Raw genomic sequence first — 14614 nt, 5'->3', positions numbered from 1 at the left:
AGAAAACATATTAAAAGCAGCAAGGGAAAAACAACAAATAACACACAAGGGAATCCCCATAAGGTTAACAGCTGATCTTTCAGCAGAAACTCTGCAAGCCAGAAGGGAGTGGCAGGATATACTTAAAGTGAGAAGGAGAAAAACCTACAACCAAGATTACTCTACCCAGCAAGGATCTCATTCAGATTTGATGGAGAAATTAAAACCTTTACAGGCAAGCAAAAGCTGAGAGAGTTCAGCACCACCAAACCAGCTTTACAATGAATGCTAAAGGAACTTCTCTGAGCAGGAAAACACCTACAAAAACAAACCCAAAACATTTAAGAAAATGGGAATAGGAACATACATATCGATAATAACCTTAAATGTAAATGGATTAAATGCTCCCACCAAAAGACACAGACTGGCTGAATGGATACAAAAACAAGACCCGTATATATGCTGTCTACAAGAGACCCACTTCAGACCTAGGGACACATACAGACTGAAAGTGAGGGGATGGAAAAAGATATTCCATGCAAATGGAAATCAAAAGAAAGCTGGAGTGGCAATTCTCCTATCAGACAAAATAGACTTTAAAATAAAGACTATTACAAGAGACAAAGAAGGACACTATATAATGATCAAGGGATCGATCCAAGAGGAAGGTATAACAATTGTAAATATTTATGCACCCAACATAGGAGCACCTCAATACATAAGGCAAATACTAACAGCCATAAAAGGGGAAATCGACAGTAACACAATCATAGTAGGGGACTGTAACACCCCACTTTCACCAATGGACAGATCATCCAAAATGAAAATAAATAAGGAAACACAAGCTTTAAATGATACATTAAACAAGATGGACTTAATTCACATTTATAGGACATTCCACCCAAAAACAACAGAATACACATTTTTCTCAAGTGCTCATGGAACATTCTCCAGGATAGATCATATCTTGGGTCACAAATCAAGCCCTGGTAAATTTAAGAAAATTGAAATCGTATCAAGTATCTTTTCCGACCACAACGCTATAACACTAGATATCAATTACAGGAAATGATCTGTAAAAAATACAAACACATGGAGGCTACACAATACACTACTTAATCACGAAGTGATCACTAAAGAAATCAAAGGGGAAATCAAAAAATACCTAGAAACAAATGACAATGGAGACACGATGACCCAAAACCTATGAGATGCAGCAAAAGCAGTTCTAAGAGGGAAGTTTATAGCAATACAAGCCTACATCAAGAAACAGGAAACAATTCGAATAAACAACCTAACCTTGCACCTAAAGCAATTAGAGAAAGAAGAACAAAAAAACCCCAAAGCTAGCAGAAGGAAAGAAATAAAGATCAGATCAGAAATAAATGAAAAAGAAATGAAGGAGACAATAGCAAAGATCAATAAAACTAAAAGCTGGTTCTTTGAGAAGATAAACAAAATTGATAAACCATTAGCCAGACTCATCAAGAGAAAAAGGGAAAAGACTCCAATCAATAGAATCAGAAATGAAAAGGGAGAAGTAACAACTGACACTGCAGAAATACAAAGGGTCATGAGAGATTACTACAAGCAACTCTATGCCAATAAAATGGACAACCTGGAAGAAATGGACAAATTCTTAGAAATTCACAACCTGCCGAGACTGAACCACGAAGAAATAGAAAGTATGAACAGACCAATCACAAGCACTGAAATTGAAAATGTGATTAAAAATCTTCCAACAAACAAAAGCCCAGGACCAGATGGCTTCACAGGCGAACTCTATCAAACATTTAGAGAAGAGCTAACACCTATCCTTCTCAAACTCTTCCAAAATATTGCAGAGGGAGGAACACTCTCCAACTCCTTCTATGAGGCCACCATCACCCTGATACCAAAAGCAGACAAAGATGCCACAAAGAAAGAAAACTACAGGCCAATATCACTGATGAACATAGAAGCAAAAATCCTCAACAAAATACTAGCAAACAGAATCCAACAGCACACTGAAAGGATCATACACCATGATCAAGTGGGGTTTATTCCAGGAATGCAAGGATTCTTCAATATACGCAAATCAATCAATGTGATACATCATATTAACAAGTTGAAGGAGAAAAACCATATGATCATCTCAATAGATGCAGAGAAAGCTTTCGACAAAATTCAACATCCATTTATGATAAAAGCCCTGCAGAAAGTAGGCATAGAGGGAACTTTCCTCAACATAATAAAGGCCATATATGACAAACCCACAGCCAACATTGTCCTCAATGGTGAAAAACTGAAACCGTTTCCACTAAGATCAGGAAAAAGACAAGGTTGCCCACTCTCACCACTATTATTCAACATAGTTCTGGAAGTGTTAGCCACAGCAATCACAGAAGAAAAAGAAATAAAAGGAATCCAAATCGGGAAAGAAGAAGTAAAACTGTCACTGTTTGCAGATGACATGATCCTATACATAAAGAATCCTAAAGATGCTACCAGAAAACTACTAGAACTAATCAATGAATTTGGTAAAGTAGCAGGAAACAAAATTAATGCACAGAAATCTCTTGCATTCCTATACACTAATGATGAAAAATCTGCAAGTGAAATTAAGAAAACACTCCCGTTTACCATTGCAACAAAAAGAATAAAATATCTAGGAATAAACCTACCTAAGGAGACAAAAGAGCTGTATGCAGAAAACTATAAGACACTGATGAAAGAAATTAAAGATGACACAAATAGATGGAGAGATGTACCATGTTCTTGGATTGGAAGAATCAACATTGTGAAAATGGCTCTACTACCCAAAGCAATCTACAGATTCAATGCAATCCCTATCAAACTACCACTGGCATTTTTCACAGAACTACAACAAAAAATTTCACAATTTGTATGGAAACACAAAAGACCCCGAATAGCCAAAGCAATCTTGAGAACAAAAAATGGAGCTGGAGGAATCAGGCTCCCTGACTTCAGACTATATTACAAAGCTACAGTAATCAAGACAGTTTGGTACTGGCACAAAAACAGAAACATAGATCAATGGAACAGGATAGAAAGCCCAGCGATAAACCCACGCACATATGGTCACCTTATCTTTGATAAAGGAGGCAGGCATATACACTGGAGAAAGGACAGCCTCTTCAATATGTGGTGCTGGGAAAACTGGACAGGTACATGTAAAAGTATGAAATTAGAACACTCCCTAACACCATACACAAAAATAAACTCAAAATGGATTAAAGACCTGAATGTAAGGCCAGACACTATCAAACTCTTAGAGGAAAACATAGGCAGAACGCTCTATGACATAAATCACAGCAGGATCCTTTTTGACCCAACTCCTAGAGAAATGGAAATAAAAACACAAATAAACAAATGGGACCTAATGAAACTTAAAAGCTTTTGCACAGCAAAGGAAACCATAAACAAGACAAAAAGACAACCCTCAGAATGGGAGAAAATATTTGCAAATGAAGCAACTGACAAAGGATTAATCTCCAAGATTTACAAGCAGCTCATGCAGCTCAATAACAAAAAAACAAACAACCCAATCCAAAAATGGGCAGAAGACCTAAATAGACATTTCTCCAAAGAAGACATACAGATTGCCAACAAACACATGAAAGAATGCTCAACATCATTAATCATTAGAGAAATGCAAATCAAGACTACAATGAGGTATCATCTCACACCGGTCAGAATGGCCATCATCAAAAAACCTGGAAACAATAAATGCTGGAGAGGGTGTGGAGAAAATGGAACACTCTTGCACTGTTGGTGGGAATGTAAATTGATACAGCCACTATGGAGAACAGTATGGAGGTTCCTGAAAAAACTACAAATAGAACTACCATACGACCCAGCAATCCCACTACTGGGCAATATACCCTGAGAAAACCACAATTCAAAAAGAGTCATGTACCAAAATGTTCACTGCAGCTCTATTTACAATAGCCAGGACATGGAAGCAACCTAAGTGTCCATCATCGGATGAATGGATAAAGAAGATGTGGCACATATATACAATGGAATGTTACTCAGCCATAAAAAGAAACGAAATGGAGGTATTTGTAGTGAGGTGGATGGAATTAGAGTCTGTCATACAGAGTGAAGTAAGTCAGAAAGAGAAAAACAAATACAGTATGCTAACACATATATATGGAATCTAAGGGAAAAAAAAAGAAAAAAAGGTCATGAAGAACCTAGTGGCAAGATGGGAATAAAGACACAGACCTACTAGAGAACGGACTTGAGGATATGGGGAGGGGGAGGGGTAAGATGTGACAGGGTGAGAGAGTGGCATGTACATATATACACTACCAAATGTAAAATAGATAGCTAGTGGGATGCAGCCGCACAGCACAGGGAGATCAGCTCGGTACTTTGTGATCACCTAGAGGGGTGGGATAGGGAGGGTGGGAGGGAGGGAGACGCAAGAGGGAAGAGATATGGGAACATATGTATATGTATAACTGATTCACTTTGTTATAAAGCAGAAACTAACACACCATTGTAAAGCAATTATACTCCAATAAAGACGTTAAAAAAAATTAAATAAATAAATAAATAAATAAAATAAAATATCTCCCACTTAGGCATTTGGAATTTCAGCTCTTAGAAATGCTTCTTTACCTGAAACCAACCTAATGTTTTTAAATTTATGTTTGATGCCTATAAGTTATAGCTTATGAAACTGTTGGGAAAATGTTTCCTTAAAACTCCATAAAAATAATTTACTCCCCATTCAATTATCTCCTCTGTATAGTTCTTAAATAAGCTCTAAAAGTGGTTCTAGAACTGTTGCTTATAGGCAAAAACTCATAAGCAACCATAATTCCCATTAACAGTGATGAAAAATCTGCAGAATTTCTAGCATCAAGCATAATAGCATAAGTCATTTATAGGCATATTCCATAAAAAATAACAAATTGTCCAGGTAAAAAAGTGTAAAAATTGTTGGATGAGATCTTGGTAGCACCTGTATCATCAGCATTTGCCACCCTGCCAGTTGCTAAGGTGCTATTCAAATTAGCAAGAATTTATCTGTTCAAACTAATTACTGCTTAAATTTCATCTCCTTCCCTGCAGGACTGTCCCACTTGAAATTCTCAAAGACCTTTTTGATGAGAAAAACTCAAGTTTACATGCCCTTTGTAACTAAATCACATTGAAAGTATCTCTAATTTTTTTTTACTTTTATTTATTTTTGGCTGCGTTGGGTCTTTGCTGCTGCGCAGGGGCTTTTCTCTAGTTGCGGCGAGCTGGGGCTACTCCTCATTGTGGCACGCAGGCTCCTCATTGCGGTGGCTTCTCTTGTTGCAGAGCACAGGCTCTAGGCGCGCAGGCTCAGTAGTTGCAGCACGCGGGCTCTAGGGCATGCAGGCTCAGTAGTTGTGGCACACGGGCTTAGCTGCTCCGCGGCATGTGGGATCTTCCCAGAGCAGGGATCGAACCCATGTACCCTGCATTGGCAGGCAGATTCTTAACCACTGTACCACCAGGGAAGTCCCTGTAATTTTGCTTCACTTAAACTCTAAAGTTGGCTTCACTTATTCTTATTCTATATCCTAATATTACACCACCAACAGAGCTTTTCTGCAACTTCTCAGTTCGTTCTTTTGAGAGAACTGTACTAAGGGTTAAAAAGTCAAATTCAAGTTAACAGGCATTTTGGCTAGATTCACCTTTTTCAATGAGCTCCCTTGCTTCATGCTTTCAAATAACACTTAACGTTCTCACATTCTTTAATTTATTACTGGCAGCAAAACTGACAATCCATTTAAGATCATTTATGGATAAAATGAGAACAATCTTTTGGACGGTATGATTTTGACAAAAAATTGCAGGATTTGAGAGTCCAATGAGAGGAGACTACATCAAAATGACACTAAGAACAAAAAGCAGAATGAAGGGACTCAACACCACAAGCACCCAAGCAGATTTCAGCCAGGCTATAAGAAAAAGAATTTGCACACATAGCAAAATTAAGTCTATGTGCATGGCTTGTGTTAAGTAAAAACTCAAACAGAGCACTTATTTAGCCAGGGATGAATGAGTATGCTCAGAAAAATAATACACTAGTGAATAAATGAAGGAATTGGCTTTAATCAAGGCTACTTGCCTTCAAAGCATACATTTTGCATGACCAACTGGAAATGATTTTTACACAAATATGACAACTTCCAGAGAGCAGATAAGATACTAACTTTCCGGGGCTTCCCTGGTGGCGCAGTGGTTGAGAATCTGCCTGCCAATGCAGGGAACATGGGTTCGAGCCCTGGTCTGGGAAGATCCCACATGCCGCGGAGCAACTAGACCCATGAGCCACAATTACTGAGCCTGCGCGTCTGGAGCCTGTGCTCCGCAACAAGAGAGGCCGCGATAATGAGAGGCCCGCGCACCGCGATGAAGAGTGGCCCCCACTTGCCGCAACTAGAGAAAGCCCTCGCACAGAAGCGAAGACCCAACACAGCCATAAATAAATAAATAAACCCAAAGTTTAAAAAAAAAAAAAAAGATACTAACTTTCCAGCTTGAGTCTATAAAATGAAAGAATGAACTCTTTCATCATTAACTCTGCTCTCAAATAATGAATTAAAAACATGAGGTTGTCTTGAAATGCATCAAAAAATAAGGTGAATAGAAAGATGGATAGATACGCGATAAATCAAGTATATAGCAAGATATTAATGTGAAAATCTTGGAGGTGAATATATGGGTGCCTAATGTAAATTTCTTTCAACTTGGCTATAGGTGAAAACTTTTAAGTTGGGGGAAAACTACATTTGCCTTTATTTTCTGACCAAACTCTCCTACAAAAGAAACACTGTTTCTCTGCTACATTGTAAAACTACACCTGAAAATATGGTAGACATTCACATGATAGAAACTAATTTATGAACTTAATACTTCCTCATACATCTATATCTTACTGAAAATGCAGGGGGAAGGAGAACAACTGCTAAGGCAAAGGCTAATCCTTAGTAATGACGGAAGAGAGAATCCCTTATTACTGGCTTCTTAAAGACCTAGTTTTATTTGTAACTGGATTCAAAACCTAAGTGAATTATATCACTAGGTTAGTTCAGTTTCAAATAAAAGGTAAAAAATATAAATGGTTAACAGAACACTAATTTTTACCCACATTAAAAAGCTACAACTAGACTATCTTAGAATGTGCTGTGTATGAAAGAAAACTGATATGAACCTTAATCCTCTTTTTTAATTTTTAATTTTCATGTTTTAATATATAACTCAAGTATAGGCAAAAGCATTTCCTTCTAAATAAACAACAAATCAGTAATGTGTAATGTGTATGACACCTACCATACAGGGATCTTTAAACAGCTATAAAATAGATCACAAAGTAAGGTTTTAGTACACCCTATCTTAGCTTTCTTAACTTGCTGAAGAGCCTGATAACTCCAGAAATAAATGTGGTAAGAAAGCCAGTGGTAACACCAAATTTCAGCTGACAATCACATCTCCAAATAATTGCCCAGGAGTTACGATATTGAAACCTCTGAACTGTCTGCCACATTAACATAAACTTTCAAATACTTCTGCCACCATAGGGCAAAATAATCTAAGATCCCCTCATTCTCTTTAAAAAAATCCATTCCTCTCCAATTAGAAACTGAATATATATGCATGAAATAAAAGGGCAAGAGAAATTCAAAAGCAACCCCTAAATCTGAAGAAACACTTAATATGATCTCAATGGGTGGAGAAGCAAGCATATATACCATAGCAGTTAATTTTGCTGGCCTTTTCTCTTCAATGTAAATCAGATATTGAAAAAGATACCTATCTCTTCATATTTTAGATTCAATCTGAGGGAATAATTCTTATTTCTCACAAAATAGACCTCTATCTGTTGTAAAAAAAAAAAAAAAAATTAGTGTTTTTGCCAGGAAAGATGCATGGTTATGACTCTTCCCTTTCCAAAACTTAAAAATGCCTTAAAATATTCACCTGGAGAAAAACAAACAAAAAACCAACTAAGAAATGTGTTCACTTAAGCAATTCTGTGAAATCAGTGGTACTGATCACTTACACATTTTTAGTTTGCACACATTCTTAAAACTTTCTAGACACAATTTCTATTTCATTTTATCTTTGAAGCTAACTTGGCTTATGCAAGAACAAAATGTACTAGTTCAATAAACTGTTCGTCAGCTCACCAACAGGCACTTAATAACCTTGCTCTAATATGCTAAATAGACCCTAATGGTAAAAAATGCCACGTTTTAACTTGTTTTTCTTAACAATATAGTAAACGCATAATGGGGGACTAAATTTCCTAAGCATATAACAAATATAACTTGAAGAAAGTTTTACAGTAAGCATCTTAATACCCAAACCCTGTGCTCTTTATACTAGTAAAAGACAAAGAGTTTAAGTGGCTGCAATTTCCCTTTCTTTCACCCAATACAAATAGCAACAACACGCAGGCTTCCAGTTTGGCCCTTTCTGAAAAATCCCTATTATTCCTAACTCTGCCATAGTGCTTCACAGTTTACAGAACACTCCCAAATCTACCAGTTATCTTAAAATAAAAAAAAAAGGAAAATTCTACTTTTAAAATTAAACCCAGTCCTATTAGTTTGGGGAAAGAAATGGCTTATCTACTCTAAGATTTGATAAACATCCAAAATATATTCTGTACAAGTCTGAGGGAGAGAGAAACCCCACAGCACTAGTGAAAGAATTTAAGGGCTTCCCTGGTGGCACAGTGGTTAAGAATCCGCCTGCCAATGCAGGGGACACGGGTTTGAGCCTTGGTCCGGGAAGATCCCACATGCCGTGGAACAACTAAGCCCGTGCGCCACAACTACTGAAGCCCACGCACCTACAGCCCATGCTCTGCCACAAGAGAAGCCACCACAATGAGAAGCCCGCTCACCGCAAAGAAGAGCAGCCCCCAGTCACCACAACTAGAGAAAGCCCGCACGCAGCAACGAAAACCCAACGCAGCCAAAAATAAATAAATAAAATGAATAAATTAAAAAAAAAAAATTTAAATTTTAATATAATTAGTACAGAATTTATTACACATTAGAGAAAGTCTCCTACAATCATAACCTTATCAATCCTTCCATTATGTTTCACAACCATACTTGGCAAAATCAGAACATTAAAATAATTTAGATTGCTTTACAGATTTTGTTTTCAATTTGTTCATCAAAAGGTCAAATTCTTATTGATCAATTGCAAAAATGATATTACCAATTACCAATATTACCATATTTAGCATGTGCTAAATATGTGAACACTGCTTAAGCAGTGTGGCCTACTTCTAAGGGCACCTTAAGTTCTGAAACTATAAAAACCCCACTGATTTCAGACTTTATTTTAGAGATCACTCTTCCTCTTAAGTAGTCCATAAAAGTACAAGTAAAACTCAAATATGTAGGCTGCTGAATAAACTTAAGAGCATCTGAAAAGAACTACTAGCAAATTATGCTCAGCTTTATTGACTGAACCATACTTAAATGTAACTTTGCACAGGTAACTGTGTCTTAAGTTTGCAAAAATGATCACAATGATGTTGGCTTAAGTTACTTGCTACAAAGATATCCCCTAAATCAGTGATTCTCAAAGGAGTTCCCAGAACTAAGAATCACACCATATGACAAGAGACGTTACTGACTGGCATGTGATAAGCATGTGTGAACACTGCTGAAGCAGAAAAACGTGCTGAAAACACTGACTAAAATTCTGAATTAAAGTAATGGTTGTGGGGGTAGGGGGCGGGAATGCTGATCCTTGAGACACTATGATTAGAAACTACTAGGATTTAGTGGATGGGGCTAGATATCCCTCAATGTATAAGACAGTCCCATAGATTGAAGAATTGTCCTCAGGTGACTTTCAAATATCCAAGTGGTCATTCACATAGATAAAAGCCTATTTATAGTTAACCCCAGAATTTAGTTTTATGTTAAAATACAAATCACAAAGTATGTTTTGCAGTTTAATATGCACATAATTTTCCAGGAATGCATATATCATATAAACTGAGAGATTATACTTTGAATTCTCATGGCTTTTCAGAGTATCTATATTTTGTCTTCATTTTTTATATCTTACTGTTTTTTCTTTCAGTACTTTAAAGTTGTCACTCAGTTGTCTTCTTGCTTGCATGGTTTCTCTGCTGTAACTCTTACCTTTGTTCCTCTGTAATGCTTCTCTTTGGCTACTTTCAAGAGTTTCTCTTTGTCCTTTGTTTACATCAGCTTGAATTTGTTATGTCTAGGTGTGTTTTGTGTGGGTTTTTTAAGGGGCAGGTATTTATCCTGCTTGGTGTTCTCTAAGCTTCTTGCACCTGTGGTTTGATGTCTGACATTAATTTGGGGAAATTTTCTATTATTTCCTCAAATATTTCAATATTTCTTCTGCTCTGTTCTCTTCTGGGATTCCAACTATGCATATATTTATAATAAATGTTTGATATTATCCCCAAGATCTTGTTCTTTTTTTGAACTCTTTTTTTGTTTCAGTTGGATAATTTCTGACATCTACAAGTTCACTGATTCTTTCCTTGGTTGTGTCAAATCTATTGATGAGCCCAAAGGCATTCTGCAGCTCTTTACTATGTAATGAAACTTCCAACATTTCCTTTTGATTCTTTCTTATAGTTTCTGTCTCTCAGCTGAAATTACCCACCTGATCTTGTACATTGTCCACTTTTTGTTCATACCTTTAACATATTAATTATAGTCATTTTAAATTCCTTACCAGATAGTAGCATCTGTATTAATCAATGAGTATTTCTGATGATTGCTCTTTCTCTTGGGAATTTTTTTTGCCTTTTGTATGACTTGTTGAATTTTTTGTTGAAAGCTGGACATGTATAAGACAGTAGAGATAGAGGTAAATAATTTTTGTGACAGGAAATGGGCACACCTTTTCTTTGCTAGGTCTTTAGTGCTGGGTGTTGGGAGTTGGGCTGGGTTCATGATTTTGCTGTTGCTACGGTTATCCTCAGTGTACCACAGGCTTCGAATAGCTACAGAATAGCTTGTGCCTATGGTGGGGGATGGTTTACTAAAGCAATGTCTATTTGATTCTTTGCCCTGAGCCTCTTTGCATAATCTTGTTCTTCACCTTGTAGTATTTTGCAGTTGCTTATTATTCACAGCTTCTTAGCTTGATGGCAGTGAGTTGGGGGTACAGTCTCTGTTGTTCTGATTAAGGTTTACTCTTAGACATACACTGTGTCTCTGGATCACAGGATCTTCCTGTTTCCCCAGGCTGCAGTTTTGGGCTCAGTGCCCCTCCCCCAAGAAAAGATTCTTTCCCCCTAGTTTTGTCTTCCCCCAGCTCAATGAATGCTCACCAACAGGGCCTGCTAGCAAAGATGCTCTTCCCTCCACAGATTAAGGCTTTTGTTCCATAGAAGAGACAGAGGGGAAGACTCAGAGCACAGTTTTCTTGCCCCTCCAGAAAGTTCTGCTGCTCTTCTCCTCTAGGTCAGCACCACAGCAGACACTCCCCAGAGCTCAACCCAGTCTTTTCTAGGAGTACCCAGTGAGGTTTGTAGGTAAAGAGATTGGAAGAAGGTGCACCCAGGCTTCCTTTTCTTGTCAGCTATTCTAGCTGAACACTTCTTAACAGTGTCCAGCTGTGTCTACTGAAGGTGAATGTGAGTTCATACATACTCTTTCTCTCCTTAAACTTTGGGCCAGTGGTCTGCTCTGTGGCCTCAGCTATTTAATAGGTTTCAAAAAAAAAAAAGTCATGAATTTGAAGTTAGTCCAGTTCTTTTTTGTTCTAACAGTGGAAGCAAAGCTTCTTTTTGTCCCAGGGCCAAAGCCAGAAGGTGGTTATATTATTTATAAACTATTATTTCAGGATAGTAAAGGGGCTGTTACTAATTATTTGAAATAAAAAGTTGGCCTTTATTGGGTTTGATAAAGTTGAGAAACACTGACTTAAAGGATCTCTTTCAAAACAACTCCCCTTTAACCACTAATAAGTATTACAGTTAACATTTAGGCCTAAAACTACAGTATTAGTAGCAACAAAATTTTTGCTAGTTTATCTGCTTAGCCTTGCTTCTATTTACCAATTTTAAGTACTTCAATCGGAGAAAAAGCGGAAAGGTATGTGCGAAGGAAACCTCAGATTCACCTGTGTAAATAGAACTGGTTGAGGAATGGAGCCAAATTAGTTAAAACATTTTATTTCAAGCAGAATTTAACAGCTACTGAGAACCTGACTCCACTACCAACCTTTTTACAAATTCAGTAATAAAGCTAGTATTGTTTCCGTCCACCTAAGCAACCACCTTCCATTTATTTGTGGATAAAGTTAATTCTTACAAATAAGAATTTATGCTTTCCATAATTCCATAACTTTTCCTCTCATACCATTCATATATTTTAGACTATTTACTACTGCCACTTTAGAAAAACAGGAATATCCATTACCTCCCAGTGGAATACAAATTGTGGTATTTTCCATGAACTGAACTACAGCTTTACATTCCTATCTCTTAACCTTCTGACTCCTCTTTTCCTCCCTTAATATGTTTTACTTCCTGTTTTCAAACAAGGAGTATAATGTAATATTTCTAAACAAGTATGGACTTATGTTCCATTGTGATATTAACCGCAAAAGCCAAGTTTGAGATATAGCTGCTTAAACTGTTTCACATTACATTTAAAATGTTAACAAGATCTTACGTTATATGCTAAATTAAGTCAAACAATAAAGCACTTTCTAAAGAATAGTGAAATCAAGCCTTTTGGGGATACCCAATTACTGACAAGTAATTCTCTAAATGTCCTTTTTTTTTTTTTTTTTTAAAGGCAAGTTCTGTTTCATATTCCCATAAACTCACAGAGTACTGGTAACATAACTACAAAACCTGACAACCGTGAGTAATTTCCTTAAACTCTGCAGACAGTACTTTCAAACCTAGAAATCTACCAGATCCATCAAGCAAGAAAGAAAACACAGTAAGACAATCCTCGGGACAGGTCCTGAAGAAATATTCTGAAATTTAACTTTTTACCTAAGACACTATATTCCAAGACGCTCAAAATAACCCTACAGTATAAAGTCCTTCACAGTGAGGCAACAGCATCAGGTAGAGAGGCCCTGAGAGAAATCAAGGTCGGGTCAAAAGGAAAAGCAGAGAGGGGAATTGAGAAATCATTACTTCAGGAAACCATCACCACATCTGGGGAAGATTTCTAATTTTCTCCCCTAAGCAAATGATAAAGGTAACAATCTCAAGACAAGAGTGGTTAACTTAACATCCTACAGTAAGGAGACAATTTAAGGGAATACACTCTTCTTAAGTGCACTAAGTCAAATCCGCGTTTAACAGCCACTTCACTGAGCGTTTAAGTCCTATTTCATCCACTCCAAAGGCCGCATTCAGAGGCAAAATCACAGCAGCGAAGGAAAGGCCCCTGTGAATAAGCTACCTTGCAAAAAGGAAAAGCTGTGGACGAAAACTTCATTTTGGATAAGGGAGGGACTAGAGAAGAAACCACACGGGTGCTCCCCAGTTCCTAACAAAACGAAACAAAGCTAAGCAAATAAAGTCTATGCAGGGCATGGGAGGGAGGGTCGCCCACGCAAGGAAACAAGAGTTCCCGGCCTCCAGCGGGAAGACTGCTCAGACTAGGAAGCTGGAAGGGAATCCCGAGGGCGGAGCCCAGAGAGGAATAAGGGCTGTGTAGGGTAAGGATGTGCAGAGTGGAGTGGGGGACCGTGGTGGGTAGAAAACCAGAAAACGAGGCGAAAAGCGGGGTGGGGCTGAACAAGGCAGGGCCCTGGGCGACCGTCACTCAGAACCGCGGGGGGCGGGCGGGGTCGGAGGACAGGAACCAGACCAGCAATCTGGGGGGAGGGTAATCTGCTTTCCTTAACTGAAGGAAGTTGCGACCCAGACACCACCCCTCCTTCTCCCTGCTGTTGGTCCCCCAAGTCCCCGCGGCGTGGCGAGGGGGTAAAGCAGAGCCAGAGTCCGGTGCCCGTAGTGATTTACCTTCGCGGGAGGCTGGAGAGGCTCCAGCCCGAGCTCCTCCCGCCGCCGGCTCAACGTCCAGAGTGGGATGAGGCGCCCTCCGGCCTCCTCCCCCTCACCACTTCCCCTTTCCCCCGCGGGGGCCCTGTAGCTCCGCTCCCGCGGGGTCCTGATGCCGCGGCGGCGCTGCCTCCCCTCCCCCTCCGACCCCTGCGACCCCTGCGACCCCTCCGCCTCCTCCGCCTCCTCCCTCTGCCTCTCAGAGGCTCACTCTGGAGGCCGCCATCTTCGCTCAGGCTTTGAGCGACCGCGTTCCAATACGCCTGCGTCGCCCCCGCCCAGACTGTCACAAGACCCGGTCAGCTGATTTCAATTCTTCCGCTTTCTGCCCCGCCCTCTCGCATCCAGCCCTCCGCGTCTTATTCGCCCACTTTCCGTGAAATTCCGCGTTCCGCCGGCTACTCCGCCGGCTGGTCCGCCCGCCCTCCTCCCTCAATGCAGTTAGACATGCGCAGAAGGCCGAGGCCGGCAGTGGGATTTGGAGTCCCTGCAGCGTGTGAAGGGAACCCGCCTGTCAGCGTGTGACTGAGTCCCGCCAGTGTTCGTCACGCGGCACGGGTTTTGCACTCCTAATCCCTTGAGGTCTTGTTTTAA

At 39.2% G+C, this 14614-nt stretch overlaps 1 protein-coding gene across 1 annotated transcript in view; it reads right to left on the bottom strand.

Moving 5' to 3' along the window:
- Positions 1-14148, bottom strand: part of DNAJC13 (DnaJ heat shock protein family (Hsp40) member C13) — a 122637-nt gene extending 108489 nt beyond the window's left edge. Inside the window, exon 1 of the mRNA XM_068545913.1 lies at positions 13982-14148. The gene's annotated coding sequence lies outside the window, so the exon portion shown is untranslated. The remainder of the gene's footprint in view (positions 1-13981) is intronic.
- Between the last annotated feature and the right edge of the window lie 466 nt (positions 14149-14614).

The sequence above is a fragment of the Eschrichtius robustus genome, chromosome 6 (genome assembly GCF_028021215.1).
Source record: "Eschrichtius robustus isolate mEscRob2 chromosome 6, mEscRob2.pri, whole genome shotgun sequence".
Lineage (NCBI taxonomy): Eukaryota > Metazoa > Chordata > Mammalia > Artiodactyla > Eschrichtiidae > Eschrichtius > Eschrichtius robustus.
The sequence above is the reverse complement of the archived record's forward strand: the minus strand, read 5'-3'. Positions and strand labels throughout refer to the sequence as shown.